This window comes from Delphinapterus leucas, chromosome 17 (genome assembly GCF_059928025.1).
Source record: "Delphinapterus leucas isolate spDelLeu-1000000601 "Yukka" chromosome 17, BTC_Dleu_Yukka2, whole genome shotgun sequence".
Classification (NCBI taxonomy): Eukaryota; Metazoa; Chordata; class Mammalia; order Artiodactyla; family Monodontidae; genus Delphinapterus; species Delphinapterus leucas.
The window spans coordinates 69,728,623-69,749,351 of record NC_143145.1 but is presented as its reverse complement, the minus strand read 5'-3'; the positions used below and the strand labels follow the sequence as shown (position 1 = coordinate 69,749,351).

The window sequence follows — 20,729 nt, the reverse complement described above, 5'->3', positions numbered from 1 at the left end:
AGCTCGGGCTTCCCTGGTGGCGCAGTGGTTGAGAGTCCGCCTGCCGATGCAGGGGACACGGGTTCGTGCCCCGGTCCGGGAAGATCCCACGTGCCGCGAAGCAGCTGGGCCCGTGAGCCATGGCCGCTGATCCTGCGCGTCCGGAGCCTGTGCTCCGCAACGGGAGAGGCCACAACAGTGAGAGGCCCACGTACCGCAAAAAAAAAAAAAAAAAGAAAAAAAAAAGAAAATGCTCAGCTGTAGTCACAACTTCAGTCAGGCTTATGGCACCCCATCTTATATTCTGCCTTTTTATAATGGCTTGTGAAAGATCAGTTGCTATTTTGTGAGCCCTTTATCGTTGTGGATCTGGAATATCATCCTTGGGGTTTTGCCCTCTTGCTTCCTGCATCTAATTTTGGGCTTTCCCAGGTCCTACTGATGCCAAAAGCTTGGCCTCTGTGCATTGGTGCCGAATCAAATCTCAGAGACAGTTTTAGGTGACGCAGAAAAGAATAGCTTTATCACTTTGCCAGGCAAAGGGAGACACAGCAGGCTCCTGCCCTCGAAAACTATGTGTCCCAAGCCGGGAGGATTTGATGAGGAGTCTTTTGTTTTTTTTTTAATTAATTAATTTTTAACATTTTTATTGGAGTATAATTGCTTTATAATGGTGTGTTAGTTTCTGCTGTATAACAAAGTGAATCAGCTATACATATACATATATCCCCATATCTCTTCCTTCTTGCATCTCCCTCCCACCCTCCCTATCCCACCCCTCTAGGTGGTCACAAAGCACCGAACTGATCTCCCTGTGCTATGTGGCTGCTTCCCACTAGCTATCTATTTTATGTTTGGTAGTGTACACATGTCCATGCCACTCTCTCACTTCATCCCAGCTTCCCCTTCCCCCTTCCCATGTCCTCAAGTCCATTCTCTAGTAGGTCTGTGTCTTTATTCCCATCTTACCCCTAGATTCTTCATAACCTTTTTTTTTTTTCCCTTAGATTCCATATATATGTGTTAGCATACGGTATTTGTTTTTCTCTTTCTGACTTAACTTCACTGTGTATGACAGACTAGTTCAAGGGTGGGGGTGCTGACGAGATTAGGGTGTGAGCAGGGCCTGCAGTCTTCTAGTCTGTTCTCAGGTGATCTTCTCCATGAGCTTCTCTGGTTCCTTTAATCTCTGGTGGTTTCTTGGCTACTCCTTCCTTGATTAGCAACTGTTCAAATCTGCCCTTTGGAACTCAAGGAGGGTCACAGAGGCTGGAGTCTTCCCTGCAAACAAGAAATGGGGGACAGAGAGGCTCCCATGGGGACCTGCTCAGTTTCACTGCCGACATGTATACAAGCTGATACAGATCTGGCAGCCCAGGGTCATAGGCCCTGAAAATAACTCTAAATTCTTCAAAACCTTTTGGGGTTCCTCCCTAGGTTTAGGAAATTCTTTTACTCTCTGTGAGGCGGTTCATCAGTAACCTTGGGTAGTTTTATTATAAATGGTAACTGCCTAATATTCTCTTCAGAGTGGAAAGGCAGTTCAGAGTTAGTAAAACATGAATGAGTTCTCAGGTGAAAAAGGAAAGAAGGAAGCAATAGAAATGTCAGTAATCTTTTTGCTTTAGGTACCTCTTGTATCTTTTTTTTTTTTTGTATTGAAAAATCATGTTTATTGATTAGACAAAGAAATACAAGATAGCTGTTGGTTTTAAACTAAAGTTATTTTCCAGTTGGGTCTAAGAAATAATTAAGGTGTTAAGGTTTAATGCATGATTTATTTTCATTAAATCACTTTGGAACTTCATCCTTTACATTAAAATGTGTCTGTCAAATTAGGATTTTTGATTTGGAGACCAACAAGAAATATTGTTTTAGTTTTTGTTATTTATTATATTTAGCATAGAGTTTGTGCTCATTAAAGTATATTATGATTTGTCTGTATTATAGCATAAAATAAGAAAAAGGAATATTCATTCAATACAAATAAAATGGATGAATTAGAGTCAATTTAACATTTTGTGTAATTTTCTCAGTTGATTGGTTAGTAATTTAGTGATCTTTGTGTAGTGATTTTTTTTTTTAACATCTTTATTGGAGTATAATTGCTTTACAATGGCGTGTTAGTTTCTGCTGTATAACAAGTGAATCAGCTGTACGTATACATATGTCCCCACATCTCCTCCCTCTTGCGTCTCCCTCCCACCCTCCCTATCCCACCCCTCTAAGTGGTCACAAAGCACCAAGTTGATCTCCCTGTGCTATGCGGCTGCTTCCCACTAGCTACCTATTTTACATTTGGTACTGGTACCTCTTGTATCTTTAATTTTGTATCAGCTTTTTGCACAGAATCTTTCAATGAAGCTATTGATATTTTGGAATTTTGAAATCTTTTGTAGGCTTTTGCATAGCCTTGGCTTTAAAGTGTGCTTTTTAAATGATTTATCAGTTTGGAATGTTCTGCATAGGGCCATTGTAATTCCCGAGTGCTGGTAGCAGTTTGGCAGGTTCTTGGCCACCAATAGAGTTTAACCCATATTGCAGCCATGTCTAGCTGCAAATGGGGTGCAGATCACATTTCTATTTGATCATATTTTGGAGCCCCCAACATGATGGCTACAAAACCAAGCTCTCAGGACATAAAACAAGCTTCTACACAAAATAAGGCAAACATGTGCACCTTAATATGTCAGCAGTAACCTAGAGATGTTACTGCATCCTGTCTTTTGACAGTTCCCTACGTGGAATCTGGGGAAGGATTCCAAACAAATGGGGAATTGCAGCCTAAACCATCAGCAGTTCCCATCATGGAATCTGGGAACAGAATCAAGGGCTGGGGTTTTCCACTACTGGCAATAACCAAAAGATATTACTGAATCCTGGGAATTGTGGTCTGAAAGGCTAGGGGCTTGGCTCTGGGCAGAGCTGTCTGCCAGCTCAGCTGAGCTCCAGACAGGATCCACTACTAGATTAAGCTGACCTGCCGTGTAAAGGAAAGCCAATTAGGTTGGGAGCTTGAACACAAAAAGAGTGGAGCTCGGGACTTCCCTGGTGGTGCAGTGGATAAGAATCTGCCTGCCAATGCAGGGGACACGGGTTCAAGCCCTGGTTCGGGAAGATCCCACATGCCGCAGAGCAACTAAGCCCATGCACCACAACTACTGAGCCTGCGCTCTAGAGCCTGTGAGCCACAACTACTGAGCCTGCGTGCCACAACTTCTGAAGCCTGCGTGCCTGGATCCTGTGTTCCACAGCAAGAGAAGCCACCACAATGAGAAGCCCGCGCACCACAACAAAGAGTAGCCCCCGCTCACTGCAACTAGAGAAAAGCCCGCATGCAGCAATGAAGACCCAACGCAGCCAAAAATAAATAATTTTTTTTAAATTAAAAGTTAAAAAAAAAAGAGTGGAGCTCAATCAAGAGGAGCTTAACATGGCCCTAGGAAATGGTGGGAAAAAGAGTGAACTCAGAAAGGTTCTCTGTGCGTCATGCCTATGTATCTGGTTACCCCCAAGTGCCACTGGAAACTCACTTCATTCCCATCACTGCTACCAAATATGTAAAAAACAGAACAAAACAAAATTCAACCAATAGAAAGAATAGAAATATCTAATTGTCTTTAGATTTGTGAATCAGGCAGCATCCCTTCTAGCAACTGGAAAGGTGCTCCAAGGAGTTGTACAAAATGGAAGGCTTTTACAGGAAGAAGGGTGGGTAAGGGAGCTATTAGCAAAAGCAAAGAAAGGATTATTTTTAGGCCAGGACACCTTCTTTTTGGGGGGAAGGGAACTGCAAGGGTTTTTTCATGCAGATGCATCCTCCTGAGGGGGATGAAGACAGCCTATCTGATAGATTACCTTACTGGTGTTTGACCAGAAAATTCCAGACTCATTAATTAAGATTACATTTCTGGGGAAGGTCACAACTGCAATTAAGTCAGTTATTAAGTCTAGGTTTCGTATCATGGGCTTTAGCACAAGTGATGCCATTTTGGACCTGTGGTTTTCTCTTTAACACTGACTAAGACATCAGGTTTATTATGAATTTGATTAATTTGTTCCAGTGAATGAGTCCTTTTTTTAATAGTTACTGAATTTTTTTGCTGTTATGAAGTCTTGTTTCTTTTATTTGTAGATTATTGGTATCCAGAGTTATCAATTGTTTCCTTGTAGCTGAATCTGCTGGGTTATATATTTCAGATCATTGTTTGTACTATGTATCACACCCTTCCAGTAACTGGTAGCAGCAAAACTAGAGTGCCCAGGTGACAATGAAGACATCACGAGAATTCCCATAAAGTGAGAGATGTTTTAAGACTTCCGGATCTTTAATATGTTCACCTGATATATAAGTCTAGTCCTTTTCTTGGTGAATGAAAGTTGAAGTTGTTAAAAATATGTTCTTGTTAGAATGTGTGGTATTGATGTAATGATTGAAACCCTGTTTTGTTTTTTTGTTTTTTTTGCGGTAGTCGGGCCTCTCACTGTTGTGGTCTCTCCCGTTGCGGAGCACAGGCTCCGGACGCGCAGGCTCAGCGGCCATGGCTCACGGGCCCAGCCACTCCGGCATGTGGGATCTTCCCGGACCAGGGCACGAACCCGTGTCCCCTGCATCAGCAGGCGGACTCTCAACCACTGTGCCACCAGGGAAGCCCTGAAACTCTGTTTTTGCCCTCAGGGTGTTCATCCTTGTTCTCAAATAGAAAGCTGACCTGGGAGGGGGATTCTAAATATTGACTGGATTCAAATTGTGAATAGTTTCTGCTTCATCTGTTTCAAGTATAGCAAATCATTCTAAGTTTGATTCCAAATATTTTGCATGTAACCAATGATCTCAATCTCTTTTGAGACTAATATTATTTCCTAATGACCAGCTATTCCTTCTGAGATTAGATGGCATTTTTAAGTGACATATCCCTCTGATTCTTTCTTAGAAAGAAAGCAGACCACTTTAGGTAATCCCATTACTTTCTGGTAAGGATTTTTTTATTACTGATTTTATTTATTCTCAGAAGCACCTGGAAATTATTCCTCCACCACTCCTGATCTGCTATCTGGAATCGTGGTTCTGTGGTGAACTAGGTGGCTGGGCCAGTTATCCAGCCATCAGGATCAACTGGACTTTCAGCCTTTTCCCCCTACACAGGTCTCTGGATTCCCTGAGTTATCTCGTGTTCTCATGGCTTCCCCTCACTCTTTCTGGAGCCCTGAGAAGCAGAGTTAAGTAGCGGTTAAAAGCATGGGTTCGAGTTTCAGACAGATCTCAGTTTAAATCTTGGCTCTGCTAGGTAAATATTATGTAACATTGGGAATGATTCTTTCTTCATCTATAAAAGGGGCATTCTTGGGAATTTCCTGGTAGTCTATTGGTTAGGACTTAGCACTTTCACTGCCGTGGGCCTAGGGTTCAATCCCTTGTCGGCGAAGTAAGATCCCGCAAGCCGCTCACTTACGCAATGGTCATGGGGGTTAAAATGAGATGATGTTTGTGAAGTACCTGAGAGTACCTGCACATGGGAGGGATGCACTAAATAACAGTTTCCTACATATCAGACCCATTCTTCTGCTTGCTTTTCCAAGTTTCAGTTCAAAACTGACCTCATGTAGCTGTCCCGTTGGAACAAATGTAACAAGGATTCACGCATTGATATCAATTAACTGCTAATACTGAGTTTCGGGGAAGTTATGCATCTTTCCTAAGATGGTAGAGTAAATGGCAAAGTCAAGGGCCAAACGCAGGGTGGTCCGCATACCTTTGACCACTCCACCAGACAGCCTCCCAGGAGCTGCTGCCAAACCCACACACATGAGGAGCTGCACTCAGAGGCAGTTTGAGATAAAGAGCAGAGTGGACGCCCAACAGCCAAAAATAAGCAAAAGTCCTTCATCAAAGGATTTACAGTATCCTCTCTCGACAGCAGGGAGGAAGCACAACCATTTCTCCACACACTAGCTGATACTGAATATTTTTGGCCTTTGTTACCTTTGACTTGATGATGAATGAAAACTATCACTTTGCTGGACATTTGTATCAATATTTCTTCTTCAGTAGTAGTTTAGATTTGATTTTGACTGATTTCTAATGTCCATTCATTCAAAGGCATTTTCTAAAGGAAATAAGAAAATAGCTTACTGATAAAATGTTATCTAGAGGACCTAACAACAGAATTTTGATATGCTAGTATTATTATTAAAAAGTAGTGAGCAGCTGTTTTCTGACTAATAAAATCAAAATAACAGAAAATATGTTTCAGATGCTGTTGCATGATATTTTGAGTAAGAAAAACAGAGATATCATAAACCCCTAGAGCCAGACAGAAGTTTCCAACAGACCTACACCATATGTTAGGTCTCTGGTCAATATTAGGTGCAGTATTTGTGTCAGTCATTTTTCTCTCTTAGGTAATTGTGTTCAAGTTGTGCCATTTTCTTAACGCATTGCACTCTCAACATTGGGACCTGAGCATCTAGACAGAAGTAGTATCTTTTTGCAATTTGTTTTTCAACAATTAGTATTACAGAGCCTGAGGTTAGGGATGATGCCCAAGGCTTGAGACCTCATAAAAACATATGTATACGTTGTTTACTTGCGCAAATATGTACGTATCCATACAGATCTCTTTTAGTAGAATGTTGTGTTGGGGCAAATGCACCATTAACTAAAATATTTCACATACTAAAGCACAAAGTGAATCTCAACAAGTATCAAAGAATTTTTGTACACGAGAGAGACTATCCTCTGAGTAGAATGCAGTTAAATTAGCAGTAATTAATCAAAAGATATCCTCTACATACTTTTGGACTATTAAAGACCTTGTAATTCATGAGTCAATAAAAAAAATCATAATTGAAATCTTAGTTTTGAATATAGAAGAAATTCCAAATAAAATATTTGCATATTGGACCCGCCAATATGCTAGACAAATATATCAGAACCAATTATTATTTAGCCTAAGAATGCAAAAATGAGTTACCATTAGAAACTCTATTAAAGTAAGTTAGCACATTAACAATTAATTGGGATATTACATTATAAATCAAGAGAAAAAACGATGGCCTATTAAGATAAAAATTGGGGGGAATTGGTTATGATATGGAAAAAATAAAATGAGGTCCCAAATTCACACTACACACAAAAATAAACTCCAAATGGTTTCAGAGATTCAACTTGAAAAGTAAACTTGAAGACTTCTGAAAGAAAATCTAGTTAAATTTATTTATGACATTAGGATAAAGAAAGATTTCTTGAACACAACATTAAATGAACAAAACATAAAAGAATAGATTAATAAAATTTATTAAATTATTATTTTTAGAAAACTGATTAAATGAAAATATCCCCTATAAACAAACAAACATACACAAGTTACAAACTGGGAGAGGATATGCAACGTAATTAGCAAAAAGGAATTCATATAAAGAATGTATTGTAAAAGTCCCCCAACCCAGTTGGAAGATGGTCAATGGATTGTTATTTCGTGACCTATAAACATATTAAAATATGCTTACCATGAACTAGCAATATGATAAAATTTCACACCTACCAGTTGGCAGATATTCTGGTAATACTAAGTGTTGGTGAGGGAGTGGGAAATGGGAGCTCGTATACTGCTTGTGGGAATATAAATTAGTACAATCACTTTGCAGAGCAATTTAGGAATATCCACTAAAATTGAAGAAGCACATACCTGGGAGACGAGGGACTGTTATTTTTGTAGCAAATCTTATGGAGCGACTTGATTCTCAAAACCATGAAAAATACAATTGAATAAAATTTTAAATATTAATTTAAAATAAAAAGAATAACAAGGAACAATGCCTGGGAATGTAGGCTGAAGCCAAACATTAAAAGCCCCTGAATATTAAACCAAACTCTATTTGTAATTGATTCAGGTAGTAATGGTAAGTTACTGGATGGTTTGAACAATGAAGTAAAGCTATTCTTTAAGACTGTCTTGCCAATATGTGGAAAATAATTTGGAGAGGTCAGTGACCAGTAAGGAAACATTGCATTAGTCCAGGAATAGACTCTAAAAAGCTGAACTAGGGGATGGTGCTAGGAATTGAGAAGAGAAGATAATATAGATTCTAGAAATATCCCATCTGCTGAGTCTACCTGCTGCCCTGCACTGCTGTTGGTGCTAGTACAATACCTCTCCCCCACTCAGGACACCCTCAATCTCACTTGTCCTATGGTTCCCTCAACCCTTAGAGCTTCCAGGCCCTTTTGGACAAAGTAGCCTGTAAGATCAATGCCTAACTCACAACCTTATCCTCCTGGCCTTTCCTGAGGTCAGCCCCTAGGCCCAATGAGTATCATCTCACTCTTTTGGAAGATAACTTTACTGAATTGCCTTACATGCACACCAGAGAAGCAAACTGACTCCTCAATTTTCTCTTCATCATTGGTTTTATGAGCACCCTGTGATCTACCTTCCATAAATCAAGCACAGTCTCAATGATTAAAGCCATCACTCTGGCAAGAAAGTTAATATCCTGTGAACTAGCAAATTATTTCTATACATATGTCCCAGAGAAACGGTCACACATGTGAACACAAAAACATATGTGAGGATGTTCATTATAGTATTGTTCTTCAGCAAAATACTGAGAACAATTTTAATGTGTCTCAAAAGAGGATAATATTCATACAATGGAATACAACAGAGCAGCTAAATAGATGAGAAAAACACTGCATTTGTAAAGAGTGATGAATCTCTAAAGCTGAGGAAAATAAAGTCCCAATTGTGACAACAGTTTTGAAAATATAGGTAATAAAAGTATAGCAACATACAAGGGAAGGATTGACATCCACCACAGGCCAGCAGTGTCCCTGGGTACCGAGAGAAAGGAACAGTGTGGACTAGGTAGGGATTTGACTATTTCTTTTTATGTTTGATTTCTCTAAAGAATGTAAAGCCAGTATGATTACATGTTAATATTTGCTAATGGGGGATGGTAATAAAACAGGGTCCATTATATTATTTTATATACTTTTCTGAATGCTTAAAACAATTAAGGAAACAAAAAGGCAAATCATGTGCTTTCGAGTCAAACTGACCTTAGGGAGTTTTTTGTTTGTGGGTTTTCCTCCTTTTTTTCCTTCCTTTCTTTTTCTTTCTTTCTCTCTTTCCTTCTTCCTTTCTTTTGTTTTTATTTATTTTTAAATTTAATTTTATTTTATTGTGACAAGAACACAGCATGAGACCTACCCTCTTTTTTGTTTCAGTTTTTAAAGTTCTTTTTCATATTCTTTTCCATTTTGGTTTCTCACAGGATATTGAATATAGTTCCCTGTGCTATACAGTAGGACCTTATTTTTTATCCATTCTGTATATAGTACTTTGCATCTGTTAACCCCAAACTCCCAATCCATCTCTCCCCCACTCCCCTCCCCCTTGGCAACACAGGTCTGTTCGCTATGTCTATGAGTCTGTTTCTGACTTGTAAATAAGTTCATTTGTGCCATATTTTAGATTCCACATATAGGTGATACCATATGATATTTGTTTTTCTCTTTCTGACTGACTTCACTTAGTATGATAAGCTCTAGGTCCATCCACGTTGCTGCAAATGGCATTATTTCATTCTTTTATATGGTTAAGTAGTATTCCATTGTATATATCTACCACATCCTCTTTATCCATTCATCTGTTGATAGACATTTAGTTTGTTTCCATGTCTTGGCTATTGTAAATAGTGCTGCTCTGAACATTGGGGTGCATGTATCTTTTTGAATTATAGTTTTGTCTGGATATATGCTCTGCTCAGGAGTGGGATTCCTGGATCATATGGCAACTCTATTTTTAGTTTTTTGAGGAACCTCCATACTGTTCTCCATAGTGGCTGCACCAATTTACATTCCCACCAACAGTGTAGGAGGGTTCCTTTTCTCCACACCCTCTCCAGCATTTATTGTTTGTGGACTTTTTAAGGATGGCCATTCTGATTGGTGTGAGGTGGTACCTCGTTGTAGTTTTGATTTGCATTTTTCCGGTAATCAGTGATGATGAGCATCTTTTCATGTGTCTATTGGCCATCTGTATGTCTTCTTTGGAGAAATGAGACCTACCCTCTTAACAATTTTTAAGGGTACAATGGTGTATTGTATGATAAGTAAAATGTTATAGAGCAGATCTCTAGAACTTTGGCTTATCACCCCCCATTTCCCCCCCTCTGCAGCCCCTGACCACAACCATTCCATTCTAACCTCCGTTCAGTTTTCCTTAGTGGCTGTACCATTTTACATTCCTACCAACAGTGTACAAGGATTCCAATTTCTCCACATCCTCACCAACACGAGTTATGTTTTTTGTTATTCTTTTGTTTTGTTTTTAATAATTGCCATCCCAACAGGTGTGAGGTAATATCCCATTGTGTTTTTGATTTGTATTCCCCCAATAATTACTGACATTGAGCATCTTTACATATACCTGGTGTTCATTTGCATGTCTTCTTTGGAGAAATGTCTATTCAATTCTGCAGCCCATTTTAAAAATTGGGTTATTAGGGTTTTTTTTACTATTAAGTTATAGGATTTCCTTACATATTTTAGAAATTAACCCCTTATCAGATATGTGGTTTGCAAATATTTTCTCCCATTCTGTAGGTTCCCTTTTTGTCTGTCGATTGTTTCCTTTGCTGTGCAGAAGCTTTTTAGTTTGATGTGGTCCCACATGTCTGTTTTTGCTTTGGATGCCTGTGCTTTCATGTCAAATCCATAAAAACACTGCCAAAACCAATGTCATGAAGATTTTCCTCTACATTTTCTTCTAGAAATTTTACAGTTTCAAGTCTTACATTTAAATCTTCTATCCATTCTGAGTTGATTTTTGCGTATGGCATATGATAAGGGTCCAATTTCATTATTTGCATGTGGATATCAGTTTTCTCAGCATTATTTGTTGAAGAGAATATGCTTTCTCCATTGTGCATTCTTAGCACACTTGTCAAAAATCAATTGTCTGAACATGCATGGATTTATTTCTAGGCTCTTGATTCTGTTCCATTGCTCTATATGTCTGTCTTTATGCCAGTATTATCATACTGTTTTAATTACTGTAGCTTTGTAATAGACTCGAAAATTAGTAAGTGTGATGCCTCCACCTTTGTTGTTCTTTCCATGATTGATTTGACTATTCATATTCTTTTGTGGTTCCATATGGATTTTAGAATTGTTTTTTTCTATTTCTGTAAAACACGCATTGGGATTTTGATATGGATTATGTTTGTAGATTACTTTGGGTAGTACGACAGTTTGAAAATATTAAGTCTTCCAATCTATTAACATGGCTTTCTTTCCATTTGTTTTTATCTTCTTTAATTTCTTTCAGTAATGTTTTATAGTTTCCAGTGTACAAGTCTTTCATCTCTTTAGTTAAGCTTATTCCAAAGTTTTTTTATTCTTTTTGGTGCTATTATAAATGGGATTCCTTTCCTAATTTCTTTTTCAAATAATTTGTTGTTAGTATATAGAAATGCAACTGATTTTTGCATGTTAATTTTGTATCCTAAAGCTTTATTGAATTTTTAAAATTAGTTATAACAGCTTTTCATGAAGTCTTTAGGATTCTTGGTATGTAAGAGCATGTCATCTCAAGCAGGGACAGTTTTACTTCTTCCTTTCCAATTTGGATGCCTTTTATTTCTTTTTCTTGCCTAATTGCTCTGCTTAGGGCTTCCAGTACTATCTTGAATACAAGTAACAAGAGTGTGTGTCCTTGCCTTGTTCCTGGTTTTAGAGGGAAGCTTTCAGTTTTTCACCACTGAGTATGAAGTTAGCTCTGGGCTTTTCATAAATACCTTTATTTTGTTGAGTTCTTCCTTCTATCCTAGTTTTTTATCATTAAAGGGTTTAGAAGTTTGATGAATGCTTTTTTCTGTGTATATTGAGATGATCATGTGACTTTTATTTTATTAATATTGTGTATCTCATTAATTGATTTTTGTATGCTGAATCATCCTTGCATCCCAGGGATAAATCCCACTTGGTCATGGTGTATAATTCTTTTAATGTGCTGTTGAATTCAGTTTGCTAGCATTTTCTTAAGGGTTTTTGCATCTACATTTATCAAGGATATTGGTCCGTAGTAGTTTTCTCTTCTTCTGGTGCTTTTGTCTGGTTTTGGTATCACAGTAATGCTAGCCTCAAGAGTTTGAAATGTCCTTTCCTCTTCAATTTTTGAGAAGAGTTAGAGAAAGCTTGGCATTAATTCTTCTTTAAATGTTTAGCAGATCTTATTTTTAAAGATAATATCTCGACTTAACAGCTACGTGATTGAGAGAGTAAAAATAGCTACCTCATATCTTTTTTCATCTTTAAATGACAAAATAGACATAAAGTCCTAACACAGAGTATGGAATATAACGGAAGCTTAATTAAAGGTAGTTTTTCTTTCCCTCTATCTCAGTAGGCATATAAGGAAAACTCAATAAATGCTCATAGAATTTTTAAAACTTATCTACACACACATTGAATTTATATATTACTGTAACAATGAAACCTTACTTTTAGTTGGTATCTGATATTGGGTAGTACCTGATATAAGCTTCCAACTTTTATACAATAAACAACATAATATGTTCTTATTATATAAAATATAAATGTTTCAGACATTGCATGAAATTTCTAAAAATCTTATATGTTCTGGTATAATGTTATAAGTCATAATTCTAGTTATTACTTTAAAATGTATATCTCAGAAATAACTAAATTTCCTTGTCAATTGCGTTATTATGAACTTTCATCAAATCTTTAACCATGGTCTTTTTTTTTTTTTTTTTTTTTTTTGTGGTACGCGGGCCTCTCACTGTTGTGGCCTCTCCCGTTGCGGAGCACAGGCTCTGGACGCGCAGGCTCAGCGGTCGTGGCTCATGGGCCCAGCCGCTCCGCGGCATGTGGGATCTTCCCGGACCGGGGCACTAACCCGTGTCCCCTGCATCGGCAGGCGGTCTCTCAACCACTGTGCCACCAGGGCAGCCCTAACCATGGTCATTTTTAAGTCTTTTGTCATTTACAGACAGTTCTGGGTGCACTCTGATGCTTTTGCAAAAATGTTCCTATTAAAAGGGTTTCATCTTCAAGGAATTCATGGAAAAGACTCTGACAAGCACAGGTTTCTGGTAACTGACTATACTGCTGAACTGAATGAATAAGCATTTTCAGAGCTCTAATGGAAAACTGATGAACTCATAAAAGTGGTAACAAAAGATCAAGATGAAAAAGAATTAATCACATGAGACCGAGTGAACTGATGAGGGTGATTATAGTTTTTGTGATTTTCTGTTTGAATTAAAAAAAAGTGACACTTTAAAAAATATTTGATTAGTGATTTGTTATGACATTTACAGAATTAAATTAAGATAATAAGTTTTTATTCTTTATTAGTACATTAATATATTTTCAAAGTTAACCTTCAGACCTTAAAAATAACATATTTGGGGGAAAGTATATTATCAGAAATTGTTCAATAAATCCAAAAAACATGATTGCAAGAACGTTAATGTCTAACTTGTTACCAAAAAACTATGAAAGCTCTTTTTCTGGAAGGCTTCGATGCAAAATGATCCAGATCCTTTCCAAGTATATTTTCTGGAATTATTATTCTGTCTTATTTTCTGTATTTAACCCTAGATTCTGTGAGTAGAATTCCAAAACATCTGATGGGTATATGAAAATTTTCTATTTGATTTGCATTCTACACCGGGCACTCTATTCTTCTTCCTTTTCATTTACAAGAAGATCACCTAAGTAGCACCTAAAATAATGGAATTTAACTTTTGTTTAGACATACTGACTTCCTAAAACATCAAAACTGAGTTTCCAACCTACATCATTTGTTAGACTGGAATTTTGCCAGTGTTATACTTTCCCTTTCAATGTATTATGCATAGGTAAGAACAATGTATAACTGGAAATTGGGGAATATTTCAAATCTGTTTTCAACTGTCCAAATGTTCTGACTTTAACTTAGCAGGTTATACTTAAATATTGATCCTATCCTTGCTATTTAGGAACCACCTTAGCAACATTAATTTTATTAATGACTACTTAAAATACAGTATGATTAAATGTCTTAAACTTACAATTGCATTTACAACAGGAGAGATTTCTTTTTCTCAGTATTATTATAAGGAATTTCCTAATTTTTATAATGTTCAGGTTGATTTTTTAAGTGCCAATACATGCAAATATTTTCATTTGGTTATTTTCACTGGTATATTTTTCTAAATACTATCCTTAAATGGGATTATTTGTTGTATAGTTCACACAAATAAAGGCATTTAAGTTAGTTCATATCAACCACATTAAGTTAGATTTGGTTCATTTGTGGTTCTACGTAGTACTATTGCTTTTCTCCCCACTTTGAAAATGAGATTCTTACAATAGAAATATTACTAAAATATAACAAAAAAGAAAAGCCAGATGAAAGTTACTTTGTATGAAATTTGCCTCTTGCTGTGTAAAATTAGTGACAATAAGGTTTATGATGCTGACGATATATCAGGTAATGGCTGTGGAAATGGCTGGGTGTTTGCACAGGTAGACACGTGCACACACAGAATGAGTGTAACTTGATCTAGATGGAATTTGACTTTGAAAGAAGTAATTTACTGCATATATGATCCATTAGCTCTGATAAAGGGAAAGTATTCCAGAAAAAAATTGTAGTACCTCCTGTAAAGAATTTCTTAGATGAATGTTCTGTGCTATTTTTAACTTTGAACAGATTAGTCTTTTCTTAGGTCCTTGTCAGATAAAAGAAGTCTTCATCAGACTAAAATGAAATTGCATATTTTAAAGTTTATTTGAAGATGAGCTTACTTTGGGTCAAAGATTGAAACGTATTGTGTACTTTAAATGCAAATTATGTAATTGAATATGGAAAATAGTGTGTAACTATTATCAAGGGTCTCTTTCAAAATTAACTCAGCTTGTGGAGTTTGACACAAATTCTTTTCCATGTTGTTGGAGTGACTTCTTGAACTGGCACACTTGTCGTTAATTTGAAAGGAGATTTTAAACGGTCTCAGGGAAAGCTTTCCACCCTCCCACCGCCCATCTGTCTCCCATTCAAGTTGCCACAGCAACTGGAGTCTGCTCTTGCAGATCTTTCCCATTACTTTAGCAATGACTTAGTTCGGCAGGGTGACCTCCCGACTAGACTTCCTAGCTAGAAATTTGTGTATCCTTAGCCCTCTCTCACACACACAGCCTGCACACTCCACTGATCACAAATGCCTCTCATATTCTGTCCTTCTCCTTCTTACAGCTGTTTCCTGAACTCTCCGAGGACCACATTTTCACTTTTAGGCTGTTACAAGGCTGTTCCGAAGCTCTCTCTCTTTCATCTCCTGAGTCACTGATCACACGTCTTTTGCTTCAGACACATTAAGTTCTCACCTTTCCTGGAACGTTTCTGGCCCTTTCACTACTCTGTGACTTTTTCCTCCTGGCTCTATTTTATTTTATTTTATTTGGCCACGCGGCACGACATGGGGGATCTTAGTTCCCCTACTAGGGATCGATCCCGTGCTCCCGGCAGTGGAAGCGCGGACTCTTAACCACTGGACCGCCAGGGAAGTCCCTGGCTCTAACTCTGCTTAGCCGAAAAAACAAAGAGCCAAAAACCAGAAACTACTCACCAGTCAATATTCGTCTCAAATGCCACCACCTCCTTGAAGCCTTCCCTGACTGACTCTTCTGGGCTACAACAGCATATCTTTTACAGCACATAGCATATTGTAGTACAACAGTTTTGTTTTTTTTGCGGTACGCGGGCCTCTCACTGTTGTGACCTCTCCCATTGCGGAGCACAGGCTCCGGACGCGCAGGCTTAGCGGCCATGGCTCACGGGCCCAGCCGCTCCGCAGCATGTGGGATCTTCCTGGACCGGGGCACGAACCCATGTCCCCTGCATCGGCAGGCGGACTCTCAACCACTGTGCCACCAGGGAAGCCCAACAGTTTTTTTTTTAAATAAATTTATTTTATTTATTTATTTTTGACTGCGTTGGGTCTTCGTTGCTGCGCTTCAGCTTTCTCTAGTTGCGGCGAGGGGGGCTTCTCTTTGTTGCGGTGCGTGGGTTTCTCATTGCAGTGGCTTCTCTTGTTGCAGAGCATGGGCTCTAGGTGCGCAGGCTTCAGTAGTTGTGGCACACGGGCTTAGCTGCTCTGCGGCATGTGGGATCTTCCCGGACCAGGGCTTGAACCCGTGTCCCCTGCACTGGCAGGTGGATTCTTAACCACTGCACCACCAGGGAAGCCCTGTATAACTTATTTTTAACTACAGCCTCCCACCCACTAAACTAAGCTTCCTGAGAGCAGGGATGACTTCTTGTCTGGGTCACTGACACAGCTGCATTTTAGATTACATGTCTGCTATAAGAAATATATTCTTTTAATTTTTTTTTTTCTTTTAGAATTAACTGCAGATATGCATTCTGAGAGCATGGAAATACCTCACAAACTACTGTGACCATCCTGTCGCCAAGGTGAGGCTGCCCCCCCACAGTCCACAAATGCTCGGTCCAGCATAATTCCAAGTGACAAAAGGGAAAAGAGGCTGCCACCACCCACATAAACAACGCTCCACTGCAGTGGGACTAAAAATTGTTGGGAGATTTATCCTGATATGTGTGCTTTTCTTCAAATAGCATTGTGTGTTGCTTGCTGATTTTAAGGCCTGACTTAATCAATGCCATGACTCCAAACCATATTTTTAGCTCCTGTAAGAATCCAGTGCTTCTGAATATTAGCTTTACTTAGTGACATCAGTTTGTTTTAACATCCCTGTCAGGGATTCTACTGTGAGAGGAGATGTAAATTAGGCTTTATATTACTTATTCTGAGTAGCTCAGGAGCAGAATTTTTATGAAATGATCTTTGAAAATTCAGAAGACCCTGTTTACCATGGTCGCATAATCCAGTTTCTCCCTCACTAGCCCATCTGACATCTTATGGGGGAAAAAAAAATGAGTATTTTAGGCAGGAGACAAACTCAAGGGAAAGAAGGGGTTTGGGGGTGAAAATGGGGGGCAGATGAGAACTCCAGTTTTGGTGAAATGGATGCTCACTCGGTGTACGAAGATTCTCAATCTGCCAGCTTCCTCTACTTTTCCGCTCCATTTGACTCCCGGCACCTGCAAGGTCAGCTGCTCCAAGAAGCAATTTATAAACCTGCAGTTCATATCGTGGTTGCCGTTCCAGGACTGACATGAAATTAAATCAGTCTTGAGTGCTGCAAGATACAAAAGCTACCTTCCGAGTTTACTGAGCCCTCCACGACTCCTCATAAATCTTGGAAAGGTAGCATTCCACCAGTAACTGCCCAGTTTTTCCGCTCCCAAAAGGACCCTGAAATGGAAACAGCGATGTTTTCTTTGAGGCCATATTTCATACCACAGAGAGGAAGATGTACATGGAAGCCACATTCTTATAAGTACCCTTTTCCAACTCTGAGGCAAGCACTGGGTAAGACAGTGTTAAATGAACCCTTAACTTACTACTCCACGTTCCAAATTATTGGGGCCACAAGGTATAAAGACACCCACGAAAAGCTGACTGACTGTACCACAAAGGTTCTTTATTGTTTTTCAAGAGCAGAAGGTAAGATTTTAAAAATTCGATGAGCCTATAAACATGTCTTTGCTACAAATGTGTCACCTCTCAATTTCCAGGGACTCTGAAGCTTATTGCTGGAGGCTCATCCATGTGGCTGAAAAGGAGTCTGAAGCAGACGCTGTCACGTGGTCATGCTGAATTCTACCCGAAGGTAACACACATTTCTTGAATGTTTTAAAACTTAGTCTTAAAGCATGAGTCAAATTTGCCTTAAAATTTTGTGACGCAGAGTCCATTGCAAAGTGTTTTTTAGGCATTAACACTTAACTTTCCCCAAGCCCCTCTGAACAAAGTATTATTACGATCCCCTGTGATGGTTAATTTTATGTGTCAACCAGCTTGACCGTGGTACCCGTGACACCCAGTTTTTGGCCAAACACCAGTCTAGATGCTGCTACGAAGGTATGTTTTAGATGAGATTAACATTTATATCCAAAGACTTTGAGTAACACAGTTTACCTTCTGTAATGTGAGTGAGCTCTTCTAATCAGCTGAAGGCCTTAAGAAAATACAACTGAATTCCCTTGAGGAAGAGGGAATTCTGCCTCCAGACGGCTTTTAGATTCAAGCTGCAGCATCAGCCCTTGCCTGGGTCTCCAGCCCCCAGGGCTGCCCTGCAGACGTCACACTCACCAGCCCCCAAACCAAATGCACCAGTTCCTTAAAATAAATCTCCATATAAATAAGTGGGTAGACATTATATGTGTATGTGTATCTATTACATTATATGTATGTGTGTATATATGTATGTATCTATCTAGATCTACAAATATATTATATACATATATGTGTATGTGTATATGTATATACATTTTTTGTTTGTTTTTTAGGTTTTTTTTGCAGGTTAGCATTTTATTAGATAAAAATGAAAGAAGGGTGCCTACCCACTCCTTCCTCTGGCTCACAAGGGGAACTCCCCCCTCCCCAAGAGAGGGCAGGGAGTCTATAACACTGAGACAATGAGAGAGATTAGGGCAGAAAGCCCCAAGCCTCTTCCTTCTAAGTGTTGTGACAAGAAGCAACTTTCTCAGCTACAAATTCTGGGAAGGGGAACTACACCTGCCTTTGCCCCTAAGTGGGCGGCCTTCCCCTCCCCCAGCAAAAAATTGGAAGATAGGCAGTTACCCCCAACACCCAACTTGTCCAGGTAGGGGGAAGAGGAATAAACGTCAGTCTGTGAGCTTCATTTCTTAGGTGCCTTCAGTGCACAGGCATGGGGAAGGCCCTGGCAAACTGCTCCACCCATTGCCTGAGGTCAGCCAGCCAATGACTTGTTTCTGGGCCTTTGAGCGGGAAGGATTTGAAATCCTGGAGTTTGGCGGTCTTGCTCTTTACCTCCAAGCCGATTTGACACCTTCATCTGTAAAGCCCACAACTTTCCGGAAGTCCTCTTCACGGAACTATCTAGAAGTCAAGGCTGGGGCACCCAGCCGCAGGCCCCCAGGTGTGGTGGCACTTCGATCTCCAGGACAGGTGTTCTTGCTGGCCGTGATGGAAACGAGTTACAACACCCGTTCAGCTCGAGCTCCATCCAGGCCCTTGGGCCGCAGGGCTACCAGCACTAGGTGGTTGTCAGTGCCACCAGACACCAGCGAGTAGCCTCGCTCTAGCAGGGCATCAGCCATGGCCCAAGCATTCTTCAGAACCTGCAGGGAGCGCTCCCGGAACGGGTGCAGGCCTGCTTTAGGGCCACAGACACTGCAGCAATGGCATGGTTCTGGAGGCCCCCCTGCAGGGATGGGAACACAGCAAAGTTGATTCGGTCCTCAAACGTGGAAGGATATCCTGGCCAGTCTTGGGGTCCACAGCCCGCACCCCCTTCCGGCAGAAGAGGAGTCCTGACCTGGCCCCTCGAAGGGTCTTGTGAGTGGTAGTGGTGACAACGTCCACATGCTTGAAAGGTGAGGGGATCACCTTGGCAGCCACCAGGCCACTGATGTGGGCCACGTCCGCCAGCAGGTGCGCCTTGACCTCATCACACACCTCTCTCACGCGGGCATAGTCGATGAGGCGGGCATAGGCACCGGTACCAGCTCTGATGAGTCAGGGTCGGAAGAGCCGAGCAGCGAGTGCCGGCTGGTCATAGTCAGTGAGGCTGGTTTTGGGATGCAGCTTATAGGACATAGACTTGAAGAAGATGGATGTAGCTGAGATCCGCTTGACATCAGACATGTAGCCATGGGTGAGATGGACCCCATCGGGCACGGGATCCCCCCATGATTTGGTCATGAGGCTGCAGAAGGGCTGTGTAGGCAGCCAGGTTGGCTGGGGACCCCGAGTAGGGCTGGACATTGACTCCCCACTGAGCAGGATCCAGGTCAAAGGCCTCCAAGGCCCGGCGCTGACACAGCAGCTCGATTTCATCCACTGCCTCTGCTCCTCCATAGTACCTCTTGCCAGGATAACCTTCCGAGTACTTGCTGTTCAGACAGGACCCCAGGGCCTCCAGCGCAGCTTGGCTGCGGAAGTTCTCTGGAGCAGTGAGCTTCCAGGCCGCGACACTGCCTGTCCTTCTCTCTCCATAGCAGCTCCCATATCTCAGGGTCACTGTCTGATAGACTCTCCTGGCCTGACCAGCCCTTGGTTGCTTCTTCAGTCTGGGTCTGGGCCGCCTCGCTGTGCTGGCACCTTATGGCCATCCTGACCAGGTGACCACATCTCTGCAGAGGCCGAGTCGCCCAGAGCGAAGAGAAGGGCAACATCACAACCCGAGATGAAGGTCACAGGAGGTCCGGGTACCAACCCCGGCCGGGGAACACAAGGGGTTGGAAGAAGACTGGTCGGAGAGCGCATGCGCGAAAAGAGCTGCCGGGCAACCACTGAATTGGGCGGGCTCTACGCATGAGTAAGGTGGACGCTTTATGGTCTTTTGGGGATTGTAGTTTTTTTCCCCCGCTCTTCTTCAGTTCCATTTCTCGTCTGTAGCCCCAGGGTCAGAAGCTTTTGCCCCCGACTCAGTTTCCCGCTGGAGCCAGTGGGCAATCCTCTGGAGAACACTGCCCTCTTCGAGTTTTACCTTGACCCAGGACTCAAGGCGAAGGAAGACTGAAGACGAGGTGTCGTTCTGTGCCTCAGCTAGTCTGTACCTCCTCCCTTGCCCCAGTCAGGGGTATATATACATGTATGTA

At 40.6% G+C, this 20,729-nt stretch overlaps 1 pseudogene; it reads right to left on the bottom strand.

Moving 5' to 3' along the window:
* Positions 1-18,769: 18,769 nt before the first annotated feature.
* On the bottom strand, positions 18,770-20,303 carry LOC111185626 (serine hydroxymethyltransferase, mitochondrial pseudogene; annotated as a pseudogene).
* Between the last annotated feature and the right edge of the window lie 426 nt (positions 20,304-20,729).